At 31.7% G+C, this 27849-nt stretch overlaps 1 protein-coding gene across 2 annotated transcripts in view; it reads right to left on the bottom strand.

The window, feature by feature from the left end:
- Positions 1 to 27849, bottom strand: part of sv (paired box protein shaven) — a 248464-nt gene that overhangs the window by 215664 nt on the left and 4951 nt on the right. The window lies entirely within an intron of this gene.

Below are 27849 nucleotides of genomic sequence, written 5' to 3'. Positions count from 1 at the left end.
GCAGCCTATTTTGAAGCAAAGGTCAAATCGTACTACAAAAATGGTATCGAAAAGTTGGAGGCTCGTTATAATCAGTGTATCACCCTTGAAGGGAATTATGTTGAATAAAAAAAAATTGCCAAAAATTGTGTTTTACTATGTTAGGCCGGGGACTTTTCAATTGACCCGTTATAATCTGTTTTAGTAGATAATTAAATTTCCGACCATCCATACCTTCATAATTAAAAATATAAATTATTATTAGAATTAAATATTTATGTTTTGTATGGTAGGCCGGGGGCGTTTCAATTGACCTGTTAGGCTCAATTCGAGTAAAAATAATACAAAAAAGACAATAAAGGAATAACAAAACCATTCTCACTTTGTTATAGGTGCTCAGTTCCTTTATCTATATTCATATTGTTCTTTTTCACTTATTTTGAGGAAGATGTTTATATTTCAAAATCTGAGGTTTCCTATTTCTTTGTTTCTTTCTTGCCGTCCTAAAACTAATAAACTAAAACTTGCAATTTAATATATTGTAATAAAAAATCGTTCTTTGTAAACCATAAAGAAACCAACCACTCTCTTCTCATCTTAAAAATATTGATAACATTGAAACGGTTGAGCTAGTGATGAATGAACGTAGAGTACTATCACTAAATGTGAACTATTTACGTAAAATGTTTCAATGAACGAATGTTTAAGAGCATAAAACGATTTCCAACGGCCAATTATCCATCTACTGATGACTCTACCCGTCTGCGTACGGCAGTATCAATTTGCGACTGATATTCCCATCTGACCCCATGAAATAAATTTCTCCCAGACCACTTTATTCGGTTTTTATTGCAAATACCAATTAGTATCGTGGAGAATTTATGCCTCCTTCGTGCGGAAAGAGACCAACTATTGCAGAAAAAAGTCCCGGATTGTCGTTTTTCTCCAGTTATCTCACTTAATTCAATTTTCATGTTCTTCATTTACCGGTCTCAACATCAATCAACCACCTTTTCTGATATATATATATATACGGAATTTGTTTTCTTTTAAAATTGTTGTGTTTTAGAGCAACATAGGTTCATAAAATAACTTGGCGTCATCGTAAAAATAAATATGTATATACTTTTTCAGAGAATAGTAATTTTAAAGAAGATTTTCGTAAGAAATTTTAAAAACTAATTTAAGAAATGTAATGCAGAAATTTTATATCCAACTGTTGCCTTATCGGAGGGTATATTCATATATTAAAAAAGAAAAAAAAAAAAATATATATATATATATATATATATATATATATATATATATATATATATATATATATATATATATATATAGATATATATTAAAAAATTAGTAATATCTAAAATAATTAATCTATCAATTTTAAATTTTAAAAGTGTTGATATCTGTGATTACAGGACAGCTATGAAAAATGTTTCCTTGTTAAGAACTGATATTAACTAATATGGTTCTAGAGACATATAGTTCTAATATAACCTTGTACCAGAGGTAGTAAAAGTGTAGAAGTTATTAATATTTTCCTGTAGTTTTTTTAGTAAATGCATTTGATAACAAACCAGCTATCGAATATTGCAAGTAATAAATACATTGTGTGCATCAAGAGTCACTCAAGAGTGCATCAAGAATGTTGGGAAAAAAATGAATATTAATGATAATAATAGTAAGGATATTTATGTAAAGTGATTATTTTTATCAAATAAGCTTGGTGTATTTATTGTTTTTCAGCAATATATCGCCAACCGAAAATATGAAGTGAATGAATATGAAAAGTAATGCAAAATATGCAGACATAATTAAACTAACTGCATCATTTACATAGCAGAAATTATGAATTATTAACATGAATTTGAAAAATATTTAAAATTTTTGATAAATATTAAGATGATAAAGACAATATGTAAAATGTAACTATATGACAATTTATTCTATGTATGTTTTATACATTATTTTACTTATTTATTCTATAGACCTAAGTTTTTAAAATTCAGTAGTTCATTTAATGATTATAATTATGTTCTTTTAGTAAATATTTCTATATTCTAAAAAACAATATGCTTAATTGTGTTCCTTATGGTTGTCATATACGTGATAAAGTCAAATAATTATTTTAGAATTGTTTTGTCCATATATTCCATGTATTAATATATTAATATATTCTAAATTAATGCTTGTAACATAAAAGTAAGGCACTAAGTAAGTAAGTAAGCATTACAGCTTTTAGAGTTCTGGAAATAAACGTTCTTATCTAATAATAGTATCATATAATGTTCACTGCTGATTTTTAAACTTTTTAATATTTTGTCGATTACGGCAACTTAATGGAAACTGGGTTTAAGAAAATCCAGTTTAAAAAATGTTAGTGAGTGTTAGATCTTAAGATAATTTACATATATATTTTAATATGTTAATTTAATTTAATATCTAGATGTATTAAATAATTAATATTATTCCTTATATACTTCTTTATACCTTTATATATATATATATATATATATATATATATATAAAATTAATCATATTTTATTATCTATCATTATTTATTATTAATCATATTTGAGACTTCATGATTTTTCATCCAAAATTGTGTCATTATTTGTGTTCTCAAATATTTTTAATGTTTGATACTCAATCTATTGAAGATTTTTCGTTCTTATTCTCATTACTCAGTCTGCTGAAGGCAACATAAATATACAAGTGAGAGCTATTACAATTGCATATAATAAAAAAAAAATACACTGAAAATAAAATTTCTATCAACTTTGATCAAAATAAAAATACGGTTCATTTACATTACTTAATAGTTTGGTATCAACAATCTGTTATAGTCACTGACATATTTACATTTAATTAAGGTTTTTTATGCAAGTCTATATGCGCCTGAGACCCAGACTGGCTGCTAGTGGTACCGACCAATCGATATACAATAAGAATGCTATTGGTTTCGCCAAAAGACGTATGTGCATGCTTGTATCGTTTGCCGGTCATTAATAAACAAGCCGTTGCGTAATCTAATGGTTTTATTTTTGAGAATGTGCAGGCCGTTAGAGCAAATCGACAGATAAGAAGTTATTAGCTATAAATTTGATATTGTTGAATAAATAATAGTGCTGCTCTATGCCGGCAAAAATATGGGTGTTGCGAAGTGTATTTAAAATGAAAACCAACTTTTAATTTTCTAATATAATATTTTTTTCATACTATATATTTACAAATATACCTTCAGGGTATATTACACAATTATTACAATTATTTTCGTATTACCACCCCTATATGTGTTGGCACTTACTCTAAAACTATTTTCTTATCTTCTGAATAAATTTGCAGAATCGTTTCTATCTAAGAATATAAACCTTCTACAGCATAAAGATTTCTGTTCAAAAATTCTAAAAAATTGTTTCTTCTACTATAAATATATAATTGTATATACCAGCGCAAACTGTACAAAGCCAAAAAGAAACTGTACAAAAAAAATGCAACATTGACAAAAGTTACATAGGCAGCCGAGAGACTGATAATTTAAAAATCAATATCGATCGACAAAGGAACAGAATTCGATATGTTTGAACAACGTATTGGTTTTAATAACTATTCTGCGGTTTTTGTAATTTTAACTGTGGTCAGGAATCGTTTCTAATTTCACAACTCTAATTGACGGGTTATGTTGGTCCGATACCATATAATAATCGACCACAGTTTCCTTTTATCCTATTTTTTAGATAATTCGCTAGCGTGCTACTGCTCGAAATCGATCGACGCTCGCAGTTTAGTCATTGGCGAGGTGTTAAAAAATGTTGTTATCTTTTTTAGGTCTGATACCTATTATTGTTATCATCAACATTAAAAAACAAAAAGTGTTGGAGCAAACAATTCGAAATTTATGAATTAAAATTACTGAAAACGTCACAGAACATTCAAGATGCTCAAGAAATAGTTTATGTTAATAAACTGATGACTGGATATTCAATATCCTGGCGGCAGATGCATATTTTATACACCAAGGGCTAAACATTTATATAGCTGTGAAATTTTTTTTTCACTCTTCCGAGCAGAATTTCATCTTCATTTGTCGAAATTTAAAATAAACAACAGTGATGTTAAACCAGATCACATCCCATAAACTGAAGTAATTTATTATTGATATGTTAAGAATATTTTACTCATGTTACTCAATTTCTCACATGTATTGCATTTACATACCTTATAAGTAATAAACCGACATTTTGATCAAATGAATATAATTAATACAAGTTTATAATACTATCTAATAATATTCAATAAAACATTTCTTTGAATTCAGACAATATACTTCTTAAAATATATTTGTAATATTTTCTTTAACGTGTTATGTGCTTTATTGACTGTTGCTCTCTCCATGGTTACCAATTGAAAAAGACTTGATTTTCGTTTATTAAAAACTATTTTGCCTAATAAATTTATTTTGATAACTCAATAAGTCCCCGGTTTCACACACAAGGGACATATGGATGTCCCTTTGAAAGCATTAGGTTGTTGGACCATAGTATAAAGAATCTGTTAAGTAGATATGCGAAATGTGAATATATCATACAAACCGACCAATAATAAATATTTATATTCGCAAGGTACACGAAAGTCAGATTGACAAACAAATAATATTTTCTTGAGGAAAAATATTTATTCTTAGACAAATTGTAATCTTAGTGGACGAAGCTCTATTATACCAATAACATAACTGACGAAGAAACGGAAATCTCGATGAAAAAAGGGCAAGATTTAATTGATTAAATGATAGAACTGGATCGGCGTTAAGGCGTAGGAGAATATCAGCTTCGCCCATACCTTATTTACGGTCTTCGAAAGTCCGCATACCGCTTCCTCTAACACATAAATTCAAATTCAATCTCTATATTTATATACTGCTATCGTTAAACGGCATTTTTCGACCCAGATCGGCCGACACACCATAAATTTTCATCTCGCAGAATGAAATTTTATTATTTATCCGACCGATTGAAATTGAAATTGCTATTTTAATTGAAGACCAAAGCTTTTATAACGTTCGGATTTTATCCGGCTCCTGATATATTCATTAGAAAATTTAATATTATTACACTTTATTCTGTGGTATCTTACGGTGTTAAGGCTTTCTTCGTCGTACCATCCTAATTGGTAATTATAGCGGAAATCGATGCCGAAGAGAGAAACAAAACCGATCTGGTGTTTTATTTGCAATCGTTCGACGGATAGACATAAAATGTCGTTTTTGTGGCTGCTATTAGAGACACTGGTGGGTAGCAGACACTCATTTCTGCGCCTTTACTTTTGTAGTAGTGGCAGTAAATGTCCTCGTGTACTTTGAGTTCTGGCAATTAATAATAAGACGTTTCAATTCATCAGTTACTTTGGCCCATTGGAATGGAATTCTTTTTAATTATAGTATTAAATATATATAAGGAAACATATAGTCTTCTCAAACTTATTTTGCACTTATGTTATCTAAATTTATGATGTCAAAACGTCGCAAAGTTGCCGCATCAACTCCGAGTTTTAGTTCAGTTTGGCTTTGACATACAACAAAATTCTAATCAAAATAAAATAATTTAAAAAATGATATCAAATAAATTTTTTTCAACATTATAGTACTTTTAAAACTACAGTTAATTATATAGCCACAATAGTTATAATTACAACCTCTTAGTACTATTGCTAAGAATTTTGCATACGTCTGATAACCGGACGACTTTGACAGGCTCATTCGTTTAGGCGTTCGATCTAATCAGACAACATTATGTCCCTTTTTAAATAGAATAAAATGAGAAGGAAAATATTGTCTGATACTGAAACGAATTTACAAATTGGGACGGGCAATACATTAAACATCTTGATGATGTATGTACAAAAAACTTTGAAGAGACTATTTCTATTGAGGGGTTCTGTGGTTCATTGACTGTTGATGTCTCCAAGTATTTGTTATCATTAATTCAAAATATATAATAGTTAGACTAATGCTTTTCTATTGAATCTAATAGTAGAAATAATCTTCAACCTATTTCAATGTATTTACAATTACAATTGTCGTAATAGGTAAGCCATTAATATTTGCAGGAAGAAGCTTTGTACATATCAGTTGCATATATAAATAAATATCTTAGACATAGCCCATAAATTCCTGAAATTTTCAATCACCGTCGGAAAAATTAAAACTTACACCTGAAAAAGAAATTATAAATAAAGACTTAACAGTAAGTAATAAAGACATTACAGCTTGTACTGTACAATACACATTCAGAATGTATCAGGCTTATGAATTAAATTTAAAGAGTTTACAGCAAATGGTGTAACTGTCTAATAATCGCATCGGGCACATTTGTAACCAACGTCATTTTGAAGGCTCACTCTTCAGTGCACGTCATTGCAACACGTTTTTTCAGTGCACTGATAGTATACAATTTGTACCGAGTAACTTTCGTTTGGGCAATGTTTTAATTTTTACTTACAAAGTTACTTTACTTTAACGTGAAATGCAATTGAAGGTCCAAAGTAGTGATTTTTATCAAGATTTGAAGGCATTACTCTTAGTGATGATCGATATCGACTACATTTAACGCATTTGAGCGTACCACTATACGAAAAACGATTGGAATACGACCACATGTTGCAAAACCGGTAAAAACATAATTGGAAACATTAAAATAGGAATTTCTAACCGAGCTGCCATATTCTACAGACTTCACTCCTTCAAATAACTACTTGTTACGATGTATGAATCGTGACCTGTCGGAGAACCACTTCGTTACTTATGAAGATGGGTAGCTTCGTGAATAGCTTCAAAATGTCCATAATTCTTGTCAAGATGGAAACCATAAATAGCCTGAAATATTGGGAAAAGGAGCAGATATCGATGGAAAATACTTTGAATAAAATATATCGTATGGATTTTTCACAATGAAGCTTCAAATTAAAAAGTTATCCTATGTGTAGGTTTAATGGCTTAACATATTTTTGCTATATATTTAACATATAATAACTGATCAGAACAGAATTATTTCAGTTACAACGAACTAAACTAATACTAAAAATAAGTGAGCTAAATTAGGCAGTTCACATAATAAATAAAACTGGTTAACGATATAACACTCCGATAGTTTCAAATGTTCTAGAAATAAGACTGTAAAAGAGAATCGACAGAATTTATATTGGAACGAATAGGTGTCACGGAACGTCTAATATATCCAACAGAACATTTATTTTTCGACGGCATCATTAATACTGGCGTATCTTCGAAAGCGCCTAATGTCAAATTATTACATATTTGCTTCGGAAGGCTCTAAATCACGCTGCTAATTGTCCAAAGTAAACAAGCAATAGATAAACGATGTCAACGCCAACCTCCGGGCACTTATTCTCATGATTTAAATCATTCTTTACAATAAATCAAACACATTTCTCGTTTCTGCATTTTGATTTAATTATTCTTCCTCGCTCTGGATCGCTCGATCTCTAATGGTAAGCATTCAGGTAGGTCTTCTACATGTCGGGGCCCTCATTGAGAATGCATATCCGAACGAGCTACTTAGATTGTTAATTAGAATATATTATATGAACGATACTAATTGATAAGTACGAGCACGCGCTGACTTACACAACAAATAACAAACGAGAAGCATCAGAACAACAGATTGACAAGGATCGTCTTGCATAGATTCGAATCTCGAGAAACGTTCTCGAGTCCCGGCTTTGCATACGTTTCGTTGCAAAACCGTTGCAGTCGAGAAGGTTAAGCGTTTAAAAGTAGATTGTGAGTGCGCCTAATTATGGCTTAGAAATAAAAGAATTATCCAATCGGCTTGCTCCTTTTTCGTAACATTTAAAAAAAGATTTTCTTAATGAGGCCTCGCGTCTAATTGACTGTTGATGTCTCCGCGGTCATTCCGGTTAAATCAAAATAAAGAACGGAAAAGTTGTTTATTAGTTCTCTGATTTGCAAAGATAAGCTCACAGTTCACAATATACCGATATACTATTATTAATTATTGTATAGTTTTTATCTACAACTAAATATTTAATATAATTTATTTATTATAATTTCAGGGTTTCCTGTGGAATTGGCTGTTGATATCTCCATGTTTATTATTAATAATCTATTTTATTTATTAAAGCAGTTATGTTTTATTTTTATAAAAATCACTAAAAGATGGGAAAAGTTTGATATTTTTCAGTTTGACCGTTTAATGAGATTTAAAAATTGATTTCACGAGATAACACAGGTGAAAATATTTTTGAAATGATAAAAAATTAGCAAAAACGGGTTAAACGCTTACGAAATTTTTATCATATAAAATGTATTTCTTATATCACTAGAACCTAAGTAGTTTTTCTTTTTTTTTATCCATAAACTGGTTAGAAGGTGAAATGAATTTTTATTTACAGTCTACTGAGAGTTCGAGCTATTGAGAGGATGTTTTAATATAACGAAGGATGTTTCCTGAAAGAATAGCGATCATACCATGTTCGTAATATAGAAATTCCGTGTAAAACATTTTTCAGATTGTCTTCGGCATTTAATTTAAGACATTTGCCGTAGAAATGTTATCTCTATCGAATAGCAATAAGTCCTAGTATGAGGTCTGCTTTTAATTCTTGTTAATTAAGCCTTTAATAGTTTCCTATTGGCAATGATAAGAAACGTTCAATTAGTGGCCTTTTCTATCAGTAGTGTAGCAGAACCTGTCCTTTGAGGTTTTTTTCCTCTTATAATTTAATATATCGAGAATATTTATTACGAATTCTATCTAAAGCCTCGATTTTTGTCGAACAACCGCGCCGCAGATAATAAAGAACTAGTTTCTGATTTCTTCTCGAGTCCATTTCTATTCGAAATACTTCATATCGGATTTCACTATGGAACAACGAAAGTATTGCGATAAATTTGAGGCATTCACACTTAAAATTCCGCAAGCTTAACTCGGACGACACACGTGCATAGATGCGATCATCCAGCAATGCAAATTAACAAGCTCATTCTTAGATTTTCTCGGTTCTCTGTGAATTTTAAATAACCAATGAAGAACCTAGTTAGTGACTGATCAATGTGGGTTACGTTTTCCATCGATCTTGATACTGTCTGATTTTTTCAACCTTTTGCAAACGGTAAAAGAGAGGGCTTTAAATGACCTTATATTGAATTATTAGTTTTATTGAAATATTTTTTTTAATACTTTGTTGCATTTGTTTAACGCTAAAAGACTTTAGTTGTAAAAAACTGTGACTAATATGTTATACTTATGATATAATTTAATTTATATGTAGTTACACAAGAATGTGCATATTTGCAGTTATCAAGAACCTTTGTGAATTCTATTAATTGGTAAGTAGAGTTCTTCCTTACTTCATTGATATTAAAAATACTTGAAATATTGAAATTAATTTACAAAATATCAAAAACAAAATATCTTCTATCTTAATAAATATCAAACTATCTTCTGATCAAAGCAAAATAAAATGTTTTACGTACTATTTTACCTTTTAAACTGGAAACATCTATCTATATCTATATGTAATAAAATCTACAGACAGTACACCTTGTACTCGAGAGCAGATTAACAGAGACAAGAAATTGACTGAAGAAAGAAAACTGAAACAAACCGCAGCAAAATTGTTGGGATAGATGCGAGTAACATTATTTAAAATTATGTTTACAAGTTAACTCCACTGCATCATCAATGGGAGGATATTAACAAATATTCAGGCGCGAACAAGAACTACCTTTTTGTTAATCCTTTACGATGGGCTTACGCTTGAAGGCTGAAACCCTGATAGATGAGTAATTATCTGAAAATTATAAAAATGTGATTTGGTTTTGTTATTAGGAAGAAATTTATAGCCATTTCAAAACTAATGTCGAGATATTTTAAGAAATTAATTTGAATGAACTTAGGAAACAAATTTACGAATTTTCCGAAGCAATTAAAATTGAGAACAAATTTAATAAAATAACATATATACCTAGAAAGGCCTCGGTCTATTAATTAACGCAAACTATGGCTACGAGTATAGCAAGAGCTGTTGTTTTAATCAAGTAATTTTGTACAAATTTGAAAGAATACCAAGAAAAATATAACTTCCCTTCAGGTCGAGTATATAACATGGACGATATTGGCATCAGCAGCTTGGCAATTTTTTATATTTTTTAGTCTCCTTTTTACCAACGCGGGCTTATCTGGACTGGCTATATTGTTTAATGAGGGCTCCTAACCGCGATCTTCAGCATTAAACCTATAGGCTGACAAGGAGCCAACTTATAAAGCATCCCAGAAGACATCCGGTCTTATCCAGCCCGGCTACTAGCGTGACTGGGATCATTTTCCTTGTCGGAATTTGCACTCATGATTGAGGACAATTACAATTATTAAACAGTCACAAACATACATTTACGACCACATCCCAGCAGGATACGAACACGAGACCATCGCGAGAGCAGGAGGACCGTCCCGTCACCTTTACCGCTGCGTCAACCAAGCCGGCAAAGTTATATTTCTAGAAGCTGAAGAACATGATTAAATCACGCAAGCGGAAATTATTAGATAGCTGCATTTAGCAAAAACTATCAGTGAAAAAAAATATAAGTGAAGGTGAAAATTCTTCTACAAAAAAAGGATGAAGGGTGAACTCTGAAAGTACTACCATGTCATTTGATTCGAGAGTTATCAACACGAAATTTGCGGTATCATTTCTAAGGGAGTGGTATATTTACTTACCAGGTCAGTCGAAAAGTCCCCGGCCTGACACATAGATGGCGTTACTAGAATGAAATCCATATGTTTTTTAGTTAGCCCTAACCCTCAAAAAATACGCATATAAATTTGAGTGAAGCAATTTTGTTATTGAGAAAAAAATTGATAAAAAGTAATTTCGCGTGTTGATAAAATATTGCTTTTTGAAGGAAAAAAATACAGTTGAAGCAAAGCTTAGCTTGATGCCGAGTTTCCGGACACTGCCTCAGGAAAATTAACCATCAAGGATTGGTATGCTAAGTTTAGACGTGGTGAAATGAGCACGGAAGATGGTCAACGCAATGGACGCACAAAAGAGGTTGTTAGCGACGAAAACATTAAAAAAATCCACAAAATGATTTTGAATAACCGTAAATTGAAATTGAGCGAAATAGCAGATACTCTAAGGATTTCAACTAAACGTGCACATCATATCATTTACGAATATTTGGGTTTGAGAAAGCTCTGTATAAAATGGATGCCGCGCTAGTTCACTTTTGATCAAAAACAACGACGAGTTCATGCTCCGGAGAAGTGTTTGAAGATGATCAAGCGAAATAAACCCGAGTTTTTGCGTCGATATGTAACAATGGATGAAACATGGCTCCATCATTTCACTCTGAAGTTCAATCGACAGTCATCCGAGTGGACTACGCAAGATGAACCCGTTCCAAAGCGTGGGAAAAAGCAACAGTCGGCTGGAAAGGTTATGGCGTCTGTATTTTGGGATGCGCATGGAATAATTTTCATTGACTATCTTGAAATAGGAAGCGTTTTTGGACCGTTTAAAGGACGACATCGCCAAAAAGCCGCATTTGAAGAAAAAGACAATGCACCAATATGTTTTTATTTTGGAAGCAATTTAATAAAAATTACGTACAATTTCCCCACATTACTCTATTATATGAAAGAAGGAAAGTAAACCAATAACAATAAATAGTGACATGTAAAAACCCGACGTGCCACTGAGAAAATTAAATAACAGAACGATAATGGTATTCTGTTTCAAGACCAATTTACCCCACGCCCCCCACGGTCCCCCTGACCGCGTCGTCGCTTCTTCTCCCCACCCGAATGGTGGATCTGCTAATGTCAAGCGGGCCGGAAATGAACAAGGCTTTTTATCACAATTACCGCCCGAATAAAAGTCGGAAACCAACCGGCCAGACGATCGGTGACCCGTCACCCAAGAGCCGAAGAACGGCAACGGGCGATTACGAATCGGTCTGGCCGATTGTTTGCATAGTCGGTGCTCGTCCGGTTTTTAAAGTGTTATTGTTTATTTCTCACGGCGATTTTCGTTTTGATTTTCAAGAGTGTACGTGTGTGTGCTTTTTTTGTTGTTATATCGCTCGGGATCGGACGGGCCTCTGGGAATTAAATTTAACGGCACGATTTTGGAGCAATTTTCATTTAAGTCGTCCGAATTGCAGCATAAGCCGGAATATTTTATTCGCTTATCACACTGCAACAGGGGATTTCTTTAGGAGGATGTATCTTAAACGTGAATTCCCGAAGCTTCTTATGCTATATCGTTTTGGTCAAGTTTTGTATGATTTAAACTTAATTTTTAAATAAATAAAATCTAATGGTACTTCCAACATATAAAATAATGCAGGAATACTCAGCACAATTGGTTATTATTATTACTTATTATCAGTTATGTCAGAAAAAAAATATAAATTCAACGACTCAAAAACAATATCAGTGAATAAAATGGCGAAAAATTAAAGATTATATTCTACCAATATCAAATACTTTTTCTTAAGATGCTTTTAAGGGTTATACTTAAATTACAATGGGGAGCCAAATATAAACGGTAATTATGTTAAATCATTTTATTGGCCAATGGTACACACAATCTAAACACATAACATTTTTCAATGTAATCACCTCCGTGCTTTACACACTTTTTCCTCCTATTTGGAAGCTTGAATATTCCTTCTTTATAAAAAGCTTTTGGGCGATTTGTCGCCAACAGCGCGCGTACTTCTCTACTTTTTCATTGCCTTCAAGTGATTTCTTCAAGGGCGCAAAACAAAAAATAATCACAAAGTGACAAGTCGGGGCTCTAAGGATGGTGCTCGAGGATTTCCAACCGCATTTCTTCAATTTATTTCTTATAAAACCGCGGGGTGTGGCCACAATTTTTCTAAAACCAAGTTGATTAGTGATGATGGATTGAACACTTCCATATCTGATGCCCATTTCTAATAATATTTCTTCAATTCTTAACAGGCGATCACCTTCAATAAGCTCTTCGAGCAGCACGGATGTTATCATTTGTTCGTAGTCGTCTATCATGCCTTTCATTTTCGAAGGGATCTCCACCATCCCTGAATTCTCTGAACCACGTATGCACTTAGTTCTGAGACAGTGTAACATCCCCAAACTGTGCCTTCAAAGGAGTGAAAATTTCCGATGGATTAATGGATATGGACGAATGTAGCTTAAAGCACGATCATTTTTCAAACCCGTAATCTCAGAATATAGGCGTTATGTGTATTTTTGATGTGTATTGATAATGCAAGGTCTCAACTCTTGAACTCATGTAATATTCCCTTTTTTACTGATGATCACATATAATTCCAGAATTATGTGAGCGGTACAATACATTAATTATAATAACTCAAATCCTCACCGAATTCGCCTTTTTTTGAAGAAATTTCCTTAAATTCCTTTCAATATAAGACTAGACATACTATGGACATTAACATCAATAAAAAAGTATCACTATAATCACTAATACCATGTGATCAAATGATGATCATGGGGGCTTGCTGTCGAATCATCATGACCATCATAATCATCATCATTTTCATCAACCCATAGTCCAATCGCTCTGGCCTCGGATGCGTTTATTTTCATTGTTCTCTATGTTTGTTTTCCTCTAGAAAGCCGATTTCGCCAAAGAGATACATATTATATTATGAGAACATATCGCAAAATTTAAGGAATCCCATGTGGTATTTTCAATTTGATAACTTTAGATACACGTCTTAGACTTTAAGATACGACTTTAAATGAGAAATGGAAACCAATATTATCTAGTCTTATAAATAAAAATTTATACCACAGTAAGAAGATTTAATATAATCTTGCCTTTACTTTAATTTATATAACTAAAAAACAAGCATTTATGGTGTTGAATATGCTGGATGTGATCGCGACTATCGAAAATATCATCACGTAAGTCAAATATCTCGCCATATCGATAAGATTCCTCCTAGGCGTACTCGAAGAATCACGCGATACGAATTTCACACAATTAAAATATTTCTGTACGCGCCAGACCGTCCTCACTTAGAAACCAGTCCCAATATCCTAAATGGAATAGTTCGAGTTTCCCGGCAATAATTAATTTGGCGCGTCAGCGAAAGAAAGAAACAAGGCATACTGTCACATAGAGATGGCAATTACAATAATCCGAACCAGAGTCGAAGCTGTAATATGCCTTATAGTAATTCCTACACACAGGTGCAGAATCCCTATGTGGGAAATTCATCTTGAGGTGCTATGCTGATCTTAATCACGAAAAAGGTTAAAAAAGCAACTGATCCCGCCGCATTACCGAGATATGACAAGAGCGGCACTACGTAACAAATATTTTTTAATAAAGTGCACTGGGAACAAGTTACTTTTACGCTCTATCACAGTGGGGCACTACGAGCATTTAACGAATTTGTAAACTTTTTCCTGGGAAAAGCGAAAATGAAAATGTCGACAATATCATCAATCTTTATTAAATCACAAAAAAATTTATGAAAAATATAACGTAAAACTACAATGTAAAAAACGAAGAATTTGAATATCACTACATAGTATAAAACAAAGTCGCCTTTTCTGTCCCTATATCCCTATGTGCGCTTAAATCTTTAAAACTACGCAACGGATTTTGATGCGGTTTTTTTCAATAGATAGAGTGATTCAAGAGGAAGGTTTATATGTATAATACATGCATAATATACTAAGGCAACATTGCTAATTTTAGAGGTTTCTAACGTGATGTCGTAAATTAACCTATTTTTTTAGATTCATTTAGCAATTAGCAAAAACGCTGCCTAACCCTACGAGTTAGATCAAATTAATGTACTACAGTATTGTACACCATAAAAAGGTCTACAAAAAAGTCCGCGATGGTATATGTTTATCTTTTAGGGATAACCCACATTAACCATTTTTATTGTTTACCTTTTACGTGAGAAAATGGCTTATTTACGAAGCTATTTTAAGCAATACGGCATTAATCCTTATCGAATTAAGTACCTTAAATACAGTGTGCAATTAATATAGATCAATATGGTTCCTTACAGCATGTAAATTAAACAAATATTTTCGGAGATATTACAAATTTAAAATTTGCGTTTAAAAATGTGTAATGTAATAAAAATTGTATGAATTTAGATATTCCAAAGATAGCAGGAAATCTTCATAGTAAGTATAGGGGAAGAGGAATTGTTTTACTCCAAATTTAATGCGTGCAGGCCAAGGGCAGTAATGAATGAACCAAAAATACTGGATCGATTTTAATTATGTTTTCATTGAGTGACATAGGCATATATATTTTATGCCCGTGCAAAGTCGGAGCGGGCCGCTATGTTTTTATATACAACGTTCATATTTTTTCTGTAGTGTATTTAATTTAGTATCAGCATTGCACCCGTGCGAAGCCGGGGCGGGTCGCTAGTAACCAAATAATATATAATAACATAACAAAATCAAATTAATCCTTCAGAGTTATTTAAAGGGATTATTATAAAACACGATTCTAAAATATGAATTGTTTGAATTAAATAATGTTGGCAACTTAAAAATTATGTTACTTTATTCTGTAAGAAATGTTACTTTTTCTTTCAACATAGTATAAAAATATAACAATAAAATTGTTAAAATCAATGATATAAAGTGAAAACTAATTTATTTTACTCTTCGTTGCTTGAATAATTTTCTGTTAATAAAATTATTCTATCGTTTATTATCGTATTAGTCTATCTAAGATATAAGTCTATCTTCATAATTTAAAAAAACGTTTCCTACTTTGTATTCATTTTGCAAAACTTATATTAATCTCCTAAATATTTATAGTGATAGCATGCTAACAAAAAACTAGCAGAACTTTGTATGAGACTCAAAAAAATAAACTGATGGCTTGGAAGACAATCCAAATTAACTTCACATAAGTTGGTCCAAACTTACCAAAACAAACTTATTCGAAGCATTAATAATGCATCATAATACCTTAGAAATGAGGACACCCGCAAAGGTCTAAGGGTACCAACCGTCAGCGAAGAAATTAAAAGGATTTTAAAAACCATCATGGAAGATTGGGTGATTACAAATATGTCGAAATGTTACAACTGCTACATTAGCAAACTTACCCTGAGGTTAAACTGACAAAAACTCTTTGAACCGATATAAATGTGAAAAGTGTGCCATGTCTTAAAACTACGCGCCAGGGTATCCATCAAATATTAATTAACTTAGGTGTGAAGTATTGGATCTGAATTTTAAAAACAATATGAAGAAAAAATCAGTAGACAGTTTTAATTAGTAATATATATTCTGTTCAAAGTTTATTTGCATATGCGTCATCAAGATGTCTAATGTATGTACTATAATGTTACAATAAACTATATTTGACAATATTTTTGTTAAATAATTTTATTTAGATTAGAATTTTGTTGTATGTCAAAGTCAAACTGAACTAAAACTCACAGTTGAAGTGGCAACATTACGACGTTTGACGTCACAAATTTCGATGAAAATAAAATAAACTTTGAGTAGACTATATTTTCCATGTGATTTTAAATAAATAAAAAACATATATTCCTATAGCAATTTTTATCCAATACAAACTCTGATACTTTAAGAAGTCTACCTCACAAATTGTATTAAGCAAGATACCATGGCTGCCATGGAAGATAGAGTTAAAAATAAGTTTGATGGTAGCACCCCAATAATAATCTCGTTAATATTTTTCTTCTTTCGATATATATCTGATAAAGTACCTATCGATTATGGTGTACCAATCGCTCCATTACAAAAATAAGAATAGTGTAAAAAATTTCGATCGAATTATTAAAAACCTTTGGTACTACCAGTCATCAGAACCATAAAATCCGAAATAAGACTGCTTAAAGAGATCTCAAGCGACTATGGGCGTCGATCCGTCTATTTTCTCCTAGAGAAAAAAATTAAACGCAGTTCCTTCGTTTCACTAACTCAGTTAACAATTTCTCGCTTGCCCAATAAGTAAAACGGCCCATTTTTTTCAGCTACCGTTCCGTCTCTCCCCCCCCCCCTCCTCGCTCATCGTGCCGATTGCGCCAATCTCGGAAACAAAAAATAATTAGTTAAGATTTCGTTTGTGCTTTCTAAAAATTCCGTAGGCTTTTGCACAACGGCAAAAATGAAATTTTTCGATTTTCACGTAATAATAATGTGTCCGATTAATTCCGAATCGAACAAAAATCGTTACCAGTTATATGGTGGCGAACAATATTATGAAACTCAATGGTAATTAGATAAATACAGCGTTGGTAAACTGTAATTTTCACCGATCAAAACACCAAATAATTTATTAATTATAGGTTTACACGTTGAGTCTGTTGTTTCTCTATTTCTGTATAGGTTTTGTTGGGTTTTCTTGTATTAGTTCTTGTATGTTATTTCTTTGTATTTTCTTCTATATATATATATAGAAACCTATAATTTTAAAAATTACAGTTATAATATATATATATATATATATATATATATTTCTATACAGAAATAGAGAAACACCAGTACAAAATATTTCAATGACGAAAAATATGAAAATACTGATAAGTAGATCTTAGATCAACAGCTTACACAGCGTCAGAAACTGATAAAAAGCTCTAAATATAAAAATGCTATAATATTTCTGGTGAAAAAATCCAAAAAAACTAAAATTGGAAATGGTTGGGCAAGATAAAGGCCCGATGTAGCCATCATTAATTATTTTAAATAAAAATATATAAAGCGTTATGGTAAACAAAGTGTAATACAGGGACATGATTTCAACTTAGACCTACATCGCACAACATGCACTACAGCTGCAATATTATATATCCTACTTATTAAAACTACTAATCAGTCAATTTAGATATGGTCAATGGCTAGTGTGTAATTAAGAATTAACATTGTATGACCATTTTGTATTATGTACAGTACTAGTCCAATGATGTCTTAGCACATGAAGCGTTTAGATTGTAGAAGAGACCAATTTTCTTCTAAAAAAAACAAATCATCTGCGGAGACAGGCAGAAAAGAAGGAAAGAGAAAAGAGGGATAAACTTCACAAAGAAAGAAAAATACCTCTCCTTTAACCAAGGAAAGTACGAACTTAATAATAAAAGACAAGAATAATAAAAATTAGTTAACAAACGACAATAAAAACTAGACGATACTGTAAACCAAAAATGGATCAGAGAATGAATAAAAGAGAAAAAAAATAAAACAATTTTTAAATATGTTAAATAAGTTATTAATAATAACCAGAACAAAGTCCTAAGAAGTATTGTATACCCAGATACTACAGGATTGATTACTTACACCGAGACTTTCAGATACCGACTGTCACTCGGGAAATCAAAAGAATTGAAAGGAGACATTAGGACAGACTCCAATCTCATATTATCCATTCAAATATCGAAGTAATAGAACTCTTGTATGACACCAGAACAGGATACAGACTCCAAGAATCAAACCATTTGATCTTGTGTAGTCTCCAAAAAGAAGCTTCAGCATTAATTATTGATGATATAAAATTAAAAATCAACAATTGTTTGAAAATATAGCTTGAAGGTATTGTTTTAACTATAAAAATCGATTGGCTTACACTACACAACAATTTTAACTATTCGTACCCTTTACCGTTTAAAAATATGTAATGGAAAATGATGTTCTTTATAATTTCCGAATGTTCCTATCGTGATTGTTGGTTATATTCAGTGTTCAATTTAAATTTTATTGTCTAATCTCGAGCCCGCTTGACCCACGAACAGTTATGGACGTAATCTTGAATTAACTACCGACTTGGGAGTGAAAAAGAGAAAAATACCCATGCCCTGCCTATTGCAATTAAGTACGTCGTGGCCGCAACCGAGTTCCTATAATGCGGATGGTCATTTTTCGACGAGCTATCGTTGGACGTTTTAGCACGAAGCCGAATCCGGTGCTATATTGAAACGTTATTCGCTCCGGTATGGGACCTTTCACCGGTAATAACAGTTCATCTTGTCGTTAATTATTTTAAAAGACAAGTAAATTGGTCGGTAGTATCGTTCCGAAACATTTGGCGATCGGGTTTCGTTGTTCAGTATTACTCTATACGTAGAAGAGGCGGTGGTCGTGCTCACTAATCCAGTTATGACAGATATTTGCGTATAGGGAATCCACACTTTACTTTTAAAAGACATTTATTGAGAAAAATTGGAAAAACATAACTTTCTTTCATCTTTCTAGTGATATACCCATACCGTAGCAAAACATCTATATTAATTTGTTAGCTTAAAAGCGATTAGCATTAAACTAACTTTCAAATATATACTAAAAAATTAAACAAAATTCGATACAGGATATATCGCAAAAACAATGGTTTCATTTTTAATAACGTCAAATACTAATTAAAGAATTTGAAGAAGATTACAATATTTTCCATTAATTTCTACAAAGTATTCCCATCTTTCTAGTAAAATGTGAACATCGCATAGAAAGAACGATATTGGTTTGGTGGCAATCTAATCACCGATATATTTTCGAAATTTGTATCATTTAGAAACCCTGTAAGAGTCGAGCCATGCTCCATAAATTTGAGCAAATGGTAATTAGAAAGCACCAGATCTAGTGGGTATGCAGGATGGATATATAGATACCATCATCATAAGGTTTAGAACCTATGACAGATTACAGATTTCTACAAGACAAGCAATGAAAGAAATTTATTCCGAATTTATTTCTGGCCTGCAATTTTGATCTTTCCATGTTTGATTAGCGTCTTATATATAGATTTTTTTAAAGTTATACCTTACATTAGATATGCTTAGTTTAATCTTAATTTACAAATTAAATTATTACTATAGTTCTGTTGTGCTTACACGAATACACAAGTATATATATATATATATATATATATATATATATATATATATATATATATATTATAATATATAAATTAGATTAGTTAAACTATACTAGATACTATACAAATTCGGGTAGTTAGCTGCGTTTTCTCATTTTTGTGTGATTTAGTGGCATCAACTCATGTTTCAAAACGAAGTCTTGGATAACTTCATAGACCCATTTGAGTTTGAACACTACAAAATAAATTATTTGTTGACTATTTTATTATATTAATTAAAATTCGATTGTTTTCATCGTTCATCACTTACATTATGTTTTATATTCAATGAATATCAAGACACCGATTTTTTTTCACAACAATAAAAACTCATTTAACTAAGCTCTGTACAAATTCCATATAAGGCAATAATTTGCCACATTATCTAATAGCTACCATTTATTGGTTATTGTACGTGAGCCTGTGAACCGTAAAATAAAAGCAAAAGCTTAATTAATATTTAAATGCGAAAGGTAAGAAAAATACAAACATTAGAAACCGATTGACGTTCTGCATTGTTGGGTACAGACGCGGTGTTTCTGTATAAATTCCTAGTCCTACAGAAGTTACTCGGTAATTTGAAAATGAAAAAAATATTGCCGATTATATGTTGGCACTAATACCTCTGCTTTGGTTACTAATTTTCTTTACAGCGGGTTTAAAGAAAGATACCAATTTTTTTTCTGTTTAGTTATAATACTAATTAATGAATATGTCGATGTTATGGTAAAATATAAAATAACTAATCATCAGTTTAGGAGATAAAGCCTGATAGAAATCCTAATAAAAAAGGACTGAATTATTAATATTGAACTGACTGAAATATACACTTACAAAAATAGATAAAACTTGATACATAATACGTTTTAATTAAAAACAATAGTTTCATTACCTTTAATGTTAAATTTCAATTAAAGAAATTCAAGATGATCCCAATGTTTTCCTTCAATTCCTACAACTTTTAGAATTACAACTTATTTCTACAACTACAACCCATCCTATTGATAGGCATACATAATAATATGGATTTTTCTATAAATTATAATCATTTTAATATAATTAAGGACATTTTAAATTCAAATTCTAATTAAAGAAATTTATGAAGCCCAATACTCAATTTTTGCAATAGTTGCAGAATCTGAAAACTAATTGAAAGCAGATTCAATGAAATAAATCGACATCAACAAGTCATATTTGAAATACTATTTGTGAAAAATTTAAAATATTATGTGCACCAAACATTATCATTAAATATGAAGAACTGCTATCGAAAACAATAAATTTGTAGCTAATTTTGTAATATGACAACATCAGACTTCATATTGCTCGACTGAAAAAGGATTATAATCATTATAGTATAATTTGTAATCACATTTTAGTACTTCAAATAATATTAATGCAATTAAATACAAAATGTAATTAGTAAACATGTATAATTTCGATTACTTTTGCACAAATTTAATTAAAAATATTACGTAGTATCTTCTAACCTGAATAAACCATACGAAATTATGCTTTACGCCGTCCAAATTTCGCTAAAACTAACAATAGGTTCCTACTAATATATCATTACAATGTATCAGTGGAACCTCGACAATAATAATAAAGAAAAAAACATAGATAAAATTCGAATTTTCGGTAATTTTCAAGGTTAAATTTACATGTTTGTTCCATTCAGCAGTTCATGTTCGTTGGTGGAAATGAGCTGACCGAACCAAGGTCACGCCGGTGACCTTCCCAATTTCGAAATGCGTCGCTTCCAATTTGATTTCGTGGTCCTTTTTTCTGTCTGTTTCTGCATTATAATTACTCTTCTTCCGGTACGCGTTTGAATATCGTTTTGGTACTGTTTGGAAGTAAAATTTATTCGTATAAATTATTGTAGTAGCATTGAAAAAGTTTCCACAGACCGTTTCATTTCTTCTAAATGTGTAATGGTGTAGTTTTGATGACAAATTAGCTAACCCAACGAAGTCTGTTTCGCCTGAGAGCCAATGAATATTATGTTTCCTTTTTGCCAAACATTTTGTTTTGTCATGAAGCGTAAGAACAAATAATACGGATGATTTGCCGGTATATGGAGATGTCACTGTACAATTGATCATGAGAAAACCATTTTCAAAATTCAGACCAGAAAAACTGGAGGGTTGGCCTTGTAGTTTGTTAGATGTCATAGCGAGCACAAGACAATTCAGAAATTGTTTTTTTTAACTCGAAAGATACATCGATTGAAATCATCGGAATTCATTAAATAGTATTAGTTGATTTAGATTTCGAAGCATGATGACTACCAATCCAACCTATAGTTGTAAATTGTGCGATGATAAGCCAGATACATACAAGGAGTTTAAAAATTCATTTTAGTAGTTGATGGCTTTTTCCTCCTTTGATACCCAGTCAATAGATTTGAAAGAGTGCAGAGTACCAACGATTTGATCCTGAATTTCAACGCTACGTCATCCGTATCTATAATAATAATGCCAAAAAATATCCCGGATTTTCAAAAGTCTAAACTAATTCACTAGTACTTTCGTAGTTTGATAGATTCTCAAACCAGGGAAAAAGTCAGAAGACGTTTCCTCCTATCGTCCTATAAGACTGTTACCTGTGATATACAAAGTTTTCGAGAAACTATATATCAAAAGACTCAAAGCAACCACAGACGATAACGTCCGTAACAAACACGACTATAGAGCAAGAACGCGGACATTACCTATTATCAGCCATTCTTTTGAGGAGGTTTAGCGGGAGAATCATTCAGCAATGACATTTTGAAGTTTGAAGTCAGCTCAAGGGTCTTTACATAAAGCTACAGATTTGACAATTTGAGGTAAGTATTTATATCATCGGAGGCAGTCGATCTTGGATTAACTGGTATTAACATCTGTAGGAATGTTCGTCGGGTCGGTCAGTCGGTCGAAATATGTGGCTGCCGCTGCAATGATTTGTGTCAGAACACTCATTACTATTTTTGGAAGGAATTTGCACGAGAACTCAAAACACTGGTTGAAGAAATACTGTTTGTTTTTAATATTAAATTATACATGTGGTCGACGGGAGAATTGACAGGATATTAGGTTAGGTAGAGGAAGTACGGTAGCGCTGTGGATGTGGTACTATTACAAGGGGACGGAGAAGAGAAAAGAGAACGAGACGTCGTCGTGATTGTCATTTATCGCCTGGAACTGCATGGTACCAATCCACCGGCGTTGCCAACCTTTGTACTTGCTGGTGGTGAATTCGTGGTGGCCTAAAGGGTCGTGGCGGTCGCCACACATAATTGCGCCATCAAACCAACAAAACAAAACAAAATAATTAGAACGTAAACATATTTAGTACTAATTCAGCTTTCTTATTTGTGGCATCAGTACCATAACATTAAGACGTGAGATACAACTAATTATCGTATGCGTAAACAAACACATTTACCTTTCAGGCAAATAATGTTAAACATTATCAATCCTAACATTTAATCATATCTCGACAGAAGAAAGCGTAAAAAATCACATATATACGTACATCAATTAAAAATGTGTTAGATTTAGGCTCGAAGGCCCAGCAAATTCCGAATTCGAATACAAAAAAACCGCGTTTGATAGACAAGTTTAATTACAGATATATGTGCTTCAATCCTAGCGTTGAGAAGACCCGCACCGAATGAAAACATTTGTTTAATGGACTCCCAAACATCTGCAATTATCATCTCAACAGCAGCCAGTCTTTAACACGCGTTTTATTTTGACTTGGTACGTGTTGGAACTGACGGACTTTCTAAAGCTCGCGATAGCGGTCTATAATTTTTGGGTGTTATTTAAATGATTTCGACGTGGAAGACACGATGGTTGGGGATTGTTCCGTTCCGTCGACATATCTTTATAAGCTGGAGGATCGAGCTCTAGACGGTGTATTGTTAAATCCAAATTTGTTATTCATGCCGCGAGTACAGGAAAACAATGCAGCGGGAGTAGAGCCGATCTGAATCTGATATTCGCGAAAAATGTTTCGTTGATCTGCAGGAAATTGTTCGCGCAGTATTCCAGTTCTGTTTTCTGATTAATGTTTCCCTGATTTCGGACATGCTTTGTTTGTTATATTTATTTCATTTTTTATTCCATATTCTGAATCATTGACACATTTCCATTTCTTCCACATTTCTTAATCATTGTCAGTGCTGTGAATGATAATGTTTTGTTTTCTCTTCTTTGTTATTTTCATTCAGTGACAATTTATTATTAGGCATGTTTGTTCTTTTCTTGATATTCACTAATGGGATTATTGAATTATCACATATAAGAATATAAGAAAATCATAAATTATAGCGATTTGGTTCTGGTTGCAAAGAATATTAATTAGTAACAATGCTTAAAGAATCAGTTTTAAAATATTGCCCTATCCTTTACCTATACTTTTGCAGATGTTGTCTATATAAACCACAATTTTTTAACGAGATTTGATCTATTTTTGCTTAAATTATGTATATACAGGAAACAAAAATAAAGCCGCCGGCTTGTTCAACGCAGTTGTCAATGCCACGAAGGGTTCTCCTAGTTTAGCGATGTCGTGAGTACGAATTCTCCTGTGTCACGGTCGTAAATTTTAGGTTTCTAATTGCTTATAATTGTGATTGTCCAGAAGGCAAGAGTGCAAAAATCCTTAAAGAAAATGATTCCAGTCACTCCAATAAACCAGGCTGATTTGATGAAACCGGATTTCTTCTGGGAGATCTCTAAGTTGGCCAGTCTCCAGTCGGTAGACGTAATGCTGAAAAGATCGTGGTTCGAAGCCCACGTTAACCAGCAGGTCCAGTAAACTATCCAGATAAACTCTAGTTGATAAATATTTTGGAAGCCGAATAATATGTGTTATTATTTATTCATGTCAATAAAGATACACAACAAGATAATATTTTATTCGCAATTATTTAATTACTTAACGCCTTAGTAATAAATTACTTTTGATATAAAATAATTAATATCAGGGTATCCAAAATAGGGAAATGGATGAAAAAAGTACTTAAAGTAAAACGTTTTAAAATAATAGTACTTGTTGCTGGAATTTATTTGACAATTTTAAAGCACATAAGGGTAGCAAATCTAGATGAGAGACTGAGAATTAAAATAATATCGGCGCCGGCTTGTTGGCACAGTGGTAAAGGCGATGGGACGGTCCTCCTAGTATTGCGATAGTCGCGGGATGATTTCTAAAGTTGGTCACTCGCCAGTCGGTAGGCTTAATGCTGAGGACCGTGGTTCGGAGCCCACCTTAAATTTTAGGCCCGCTCCAGACAAACCGACAGTTGGCAAAAGGAGACTTTAAAACATATTTTTAAAAAAATAATATCGAGGGCTAGTATTACTATATTGGTATTTTAAATACGATAATTGCTATAGCACAAAAAACAAATATATTGATACTGTAGGATTAGAAGCAACATAAGAATTGGTAGGCATATTTACGTTAAATATATTACGGAGATGTGGGCTTCCTTCACATAAATTCTACCATATAGTGAAAACTTAGAGACCTTCAGACAATATATCTTAGCTAGCTTTATCCAACTTGGTTAATTTTCATAAATATAAATACCAATAATTACAAAACATAAATATAAAATGGTAGTGCCTTAGGCGGGATTCGAACCTGCAATAGGCGTAATGATTAAAATAAACTTGTTTTTAGTTATATTTTAATATTTACTTTACAAACCTGTGAACGCTACCACCAAAACTTTTCTAAAAATTCGAATAACAAAAATATCCGTATCTTATTACTAATAACTAGTTTCAAACGGAATAATGTTTTGAATTTGTTCTGCAATTAGTCTGGGTGGCATTTTTTCCCCTCCGACTTCATACCTGCACTAAATAAATTAAGCAATAATAACTATAATAGAGCGACAAAAAGCGAGCAATTTAAAATAAATACATTCGGTACGTACTTCTTCGTCGCGGTAAGAAACGGACTAACAGTCTAGGTTCGAGGTTGGGTGGACTTTTTTCTACCGGTAGAATGGGAGTAAATTAATGTTTTTCTTAAGACACAATATCATTGATTAAATAGATTTTTTAGGCCTAGATATTTCGTATAACGCCGGAGCGTATGCGGTAGTGATTTACCAACATGCTCATGTCTTTTGCAATAACGAAGAGTTTTTGCATGCGAGGTAAATATATATCGTCTTGATGTTTATTTATTATACATATACCTATTTTCTATAGTACTATAAAATGTATAACATTATGGCACCATAAGTCTTCTACTTATTGCTTCAAATTTATTCGACTGTCTGTGGTAATTAAAGGTACATATATATAAACAAAAACCACATTTTATACCACGTGTTGGCGTAGGTGTATTATACTTAGTTTCTATTTTCTCCACATATATAAATTTCATCTATTTTTTTCTGTCTCTTCTCAATTTTTTGGTTTGATTGATCTGTAAAATATTTTGTACATTTTCACTTTGGTTTTACTTTGTGATTTTTTTATTAAGAAATTTGCTTTTACATCTTCTGGCTTCAGTTATTTTCAGTTTATATACCGAGATACTTTAAAAAATCGTCCGGGCAAACATTCATCATTCTGTTGATAATGTTATTTCAGTTACATAGTAGTACTGAAGCAAAGTGCCTTTAATATGACGAAAATAGGCGAATATTTAAGAAAACAAATCAAATATATGTTCAAATTGATTATTCTAATGACAATTATGCAATTTATTTATCAATACAACAATGTTATTACACTATTTATTACATTACAGTATATATTACATTACTATTCAACAACATATATTACACTATATGTTACATTATTTATTCTACCAATATATACTATATTGACGGTTATTTGTAGAAAATAATGAAAAAGATCGTTCATTATATCTTAAAAGGAATAACAAAGTGGCAAACGAAGTTCAAGGGACATTTCTTTGAGAAGCATAAAATAATTAAATAAAACAAAAAAAAACTTAGACTAATTTTACTCTCGTTTAAAAATAAAAAAAGAATAGAAGTAAGAGCTTAAGATTATATGGGGTAAGAAGTATAGATATTGGATTAAACGTCAATATGATTTAGATATATTTTTTAACAGTCGAATCTATGCCTGATATATCGATTCAAAATATACTCTCGTTGATAGGATTAAATATCCAGATTCGGAATTCATATTTCATCGGTATATATAGAAAAAAATAATTGTTCTTGCTTACACCAATTTCCAAATATTCTATTAATGCTTCAGGAAATTTGAATAATTTTGTAACAAAATCATGGAAAACATTTGTATGTAATTATATTTGACTATTATATAGCTTCTATTAATTTGAAGTTTACAAAATAAGTGAGGGCATTTTAATTATTGGCACTGCAAATTCTGCAAACTACAAAATAATTTCAAAAGAATTAGTGTCACTTATCAATTCGAATTCTTATTTCAATAGGATACATTACGAAAAATATTTATTCTTATATCAAATAATCTATACCTAAACCAAACTGAAATCTGATGATACCAATAATTTTAGGAGACATTAATAAAACGGGAGTATTTTCAAGCACTGCACTAAATGTAATCGATGGTATTTAGAAAAAAATACCTATATTTTAAAAGAAAAACTGTCATAAATTTATCAAAACATCCACCAAAACCGTGTATTGAACACTAAAAATTTAAATTATTATAAAAAGTCGAAACTCGTATTAAAAGTAATATAAATAAATCGAGACCGGTATATAAAATGCAGACAGACAAGTGGCAATTATAATTGCGGCAAAACGATTGCGGTAGTTTTATTATGACTAATTTCTAATATCTCCGAAGAATGTCGAATTATTCATAACACAGTGGCCGGCTATTATGAACGAGTAAATATATTTTAATCGAGCCGATCGCATAATACCGACAGAATGAAAAACTATATTAAAATTTTTATTAGAATCGGTGATAG

The sequence above is a fragment of the Rhynchophorus ferrugineus genome, unplaced genomic scaffold (assembly GCF_030347505.1).
Source record: "Rhynchophorus ferrugineus isolate W39M unplaced genomic scaffold, kcgeb_rfMv2 rfM6, whole genome shotgun sequence".
Classification (NCBI taxonomy): domain Eukaryota; kingdom Metazoa; phylum Arthropoda; class Insecta; order Coleoptera; family Curculionidae; genus Rhynchophorus; species Rhynchophorus ferrugineus.
The sequence above is the reverse complement of the archived record's forward strand: the minus strand, read 5'-3'. Positions and strand labels throughout refer to the sequence as shown.